This window comes from Asparagus officinalis, chromosome 3 (assembly GCF_001876935.1).
Source record: "Asparagus officinalis chromosome 3, Aspof.V1, whole genome shotgun sequence".
NCBI lineage: Eukaryota > Viridiplantae > Streptophyta > Magnoliopsida > Asparagales > Asparagaceae > Asparagus > Asparagus officinalis.
Window position 1 is genome coordinate 44,868,112 of NC_033796.1, and position 3,410 is coordinate 44,871,521.

The following is a 3,410-nucleotide window of genomic DNA, read 5'->3' on the forward strand; positions in this document are numbered from 1 at the left end:
TTTTGTTTCTGCTGAGTCGACTCATGACAGTCATGAGTCGACCCATCAGGTTGAGTCGACTCATAACTGTCATAAGTCGACTCACAAAGTGTGCTGGAATATGTGTTTTGTTTCTGCTGAGTCGACCCATGATATTATGAGTCGACCCATGGTTTATGAGTCGACTCGTGAATTTTATGAGTCGACCCATTTGTTGGTCTTTTTACTTGGGTTCTTGCTGATATTTTGGGATGTCATAAATAACCCAGTGCATAAAACATTCTGGCCAATGATTTTGAATTGACTATTCAAGTTTACAAAGTTTTTAAGAGATTGACAAACGTTGCATGCATATCCGGACAAACTATATACAACATTGCGTATCAAGGAGATTGACAAACTATATACAAGATTGCATTTCCAAACAAGCTATATATACAAGATTGCATTTCCAAACTTGCATTTTCAAAAAAACTGTATACAACCGGGGAATATATACAAGATTGCATCATTGGCATATATATATATATATATACAAATACTTTACAAATCAATTCCCAAAATATATTTGTACACAAAAAATATTGGATATCACAATTGGCATGTAGCAACCGGGGAATTGGTCTTGAGGATCATGTTGGTTGATTTCCTGAAAGCAAAATATAAGCGGATCAAAAGAACAATAGATTTCGATATAAGCGTTTCAATGAACATTACACGTATAGAAAATATACCTTCAAATAGAAATAGAGCAACAATACGAGCTCTATGTCTTGCACAATCCTTTTGGTCAATTGCAATTGGTTGACCGGATATGAGGCTAAACATGTACGCCATCAAGAACACCCCGCAATCCAAGCTTCTGCAAGTTCAAAAGTTTGCAATATCAATATAACACTCTTGGCCCGCAATATGTAGTCTCTATGTGAGTGTTAGCACAAACGAAAAAAGAACATATAAGTCGAATACACTAACCCCCGTTGTTGAGGTACATCAACACTTTCTACCTCCTGAATCGAAGTAATGTCTAAGTTCCAAGCATCGGGAATGGTAGAAATAAGCTTCACCCTAAACTCATTAGCATCGGACATATAACCACGGAGGGAAGAATAATGATAAAATCTCTTCTCCTTTACAAAGAACACCAACATATGCCAATGAAATGAAGTTAGGAGTGGGAAAATAATCTTATCAAGTTCTTGGAATCGAGTTGTCGTTATTGGCTTAAACATTCGATCCACACTTGACGGATTATTTTCATTGATGCATCTCTAAAAAAATAAAGAAAGTTAAGAGTAAGTATTTAATATAGCTTATGAATATTACTTATAATCTCGGATTGGATTTCTACTTACGGTTACCCATGGACTACATATGTGTATGTCTTTCGCATAGTTTGCACGCGTCTCCATTAACCTATTTAACAAGACAACATAGGAGGCTATAACCTGAAATGTAGATAATAAATTTGTAAATATTCATGTTATATACTAACGTGAACACTAATATTTACATAATTTCAGCTTGCAGCAGAAGATCGTTTATCAGTTATGCGGCCCTCAGATTAGTAACCATTGCATATATGACAATAATCCTCCCGTCAATGCAGGGGGTGGTAACGAGAATGCTAGTGAAAACACAGGTGAAAGCTTGAAGATCAAAAACCTCGAGAGCAAAATCAATACATTGATTTCCGCTCAAGAGATGAAGAAAACGAGCATTCCCTGTCCATACCCAAGAGAGTGGGAATCGATCCCATATCCGGCGAAGTTCAATCTAATTAACTTCACGCCGTTTAATAGGATGGGTTCACCTACTCAGCATTTGATTTTGTTCGCTGGAAAATTCGTGTCTTTCTTTGTTATTGATTCCATTGTCATCTTGAGTTACAACTTTTTGAGTTACAAAAGATCCGGTCTTTTTATAAGATCCGGTTACAACGAAAATCAAATAAAAATAAACAAAGATTACAACTTTTCTCCTTTTGTGTCGAACGAATCGCGAGCTCCTGTTTTGCGGTCGCTCGCTTTGTGGGTTCTTTGCCTGCGCCGGGGTTGTTTGCCGTGGACCACCGCGAGATCTAGATCCGGTCGGATCTACGCAGTACGACGGGTATTATTTCACCAAGGAAATAATAGCCGGGGAGGATTGTTTCACCAAGGAAACAATCGTCCAAGTCTCGGGATCTAAGACCAAGATTAGATCCGGAGTATGCCTGCGTAGATCTGAGATCTGATCCTCTCGAACACCTGCCTTATTTGACGTTGATGATCGCCGAGCACCAGATCTGAAGGAGTGAGTCCCCGAAGTCCCAAAGTTTCAATCTTTTTTAAGTTCCGAGTCTCCAATCCTTATTCCAAAATTCCGTTGCTTCGCATGGTCCGTCGACTCACTTCATGCGTTCGTCATCTTCAAATAAGCTTCTGTGACTCGAATAGCGATGTTCATCGTCTCCTCTCCATCTCGAGCCACGTGTGGGGACCTATCGGCAATTTTTGACGCCTACAGGCTCGGCTTTGGCCGAGCCACCCTGGGGTGGCTCGGCCTTGGCCGAGCCACCTCAGGGTGGCTCGGCTTGGGCCGAGCCACCTTGAGATGGCTCGGTTTCGGCCGAGCCCCTCCGGGTGTTGTTCGTTCCGTCATTTTCCGTTGTCCGGTTCTGTGTTTCGTTGTTGATCTGGACTCGATTCGGTTGTGTTTCTGTTGTGTGGTTGATTGACCTGGAAACGGCTCCCTGACTTGATTCCAGATTTGGCAGTAAGTTCCCGATTAGGCAGTAAATCCACTTCTGAATTTGAGTCTGAAACCGATCTTGATTCGATCGTGATTCGTCCGAGTATGCCCTTGGTTGGATGACTCGTTGACTCTTCGAACACTTGGCTTGATCCTGCACGTGAATGGATGTATTCCGTTGCTTGCGTGCGATTCGTCGATCTCGTCGCCTCGTTGGTTCGTCGGTTTGTGCCGAGCTGAGCTAAGGGACCTATAAGCAATTTTATATGCCTACAGATACCCCCTCCAAAGTATTTCAGTCTCGTTCTTTTATAGAAGAGTCTGGAATACTTTGGATATGATTGTCCCCACCTTCAGTCGGTGTAACGGGACCTTGGAATGGCTTCTGTTCTTGATTCTCGGTACTTTGTCGAATGCTTGAGAGGGGTTCGGTGCTGCATTTATTGTCTGACCGTTGTCGGAATTTTGAACTTTGAAGTCGGTTCCTGATTTAGCTGACCATCGATTGTTGGCGTCGAGTCTTTATCTTATTGAAGTATTTAAGAAGCAGTTTATACTCGTATACTTTTCGGAGTATTGATTCTTTCATTGCAACGCATTGACCGGTGTTGACATAGGGTTACGCGTTTTCCGGCATTGACCTTAGGGTTTTGGACGTCGTACGTTGAATTTTTTGCTTGCAACGCGTTGACTGGCGT

The 3,410-nt window shown here is 41.6% G+C and overlaps 1 long non-coding RNA gene across 1 annotated transcript; it reads right to left on the reverse strand.

Annotated features, from left to right (window-relative positions):
• On the reverse strand, positions 556–983 carry LOC109832539. Its single transcript, XR_002244793.1, has 3 exons — positions 955–983; positions 714–841; positions 556–628 (listed from the first exon to the last, which is right to left on the reverse strand). It is a non-coding gene; the product is annotated as an uncharacterized LOC109832539 (long non-coding RNA).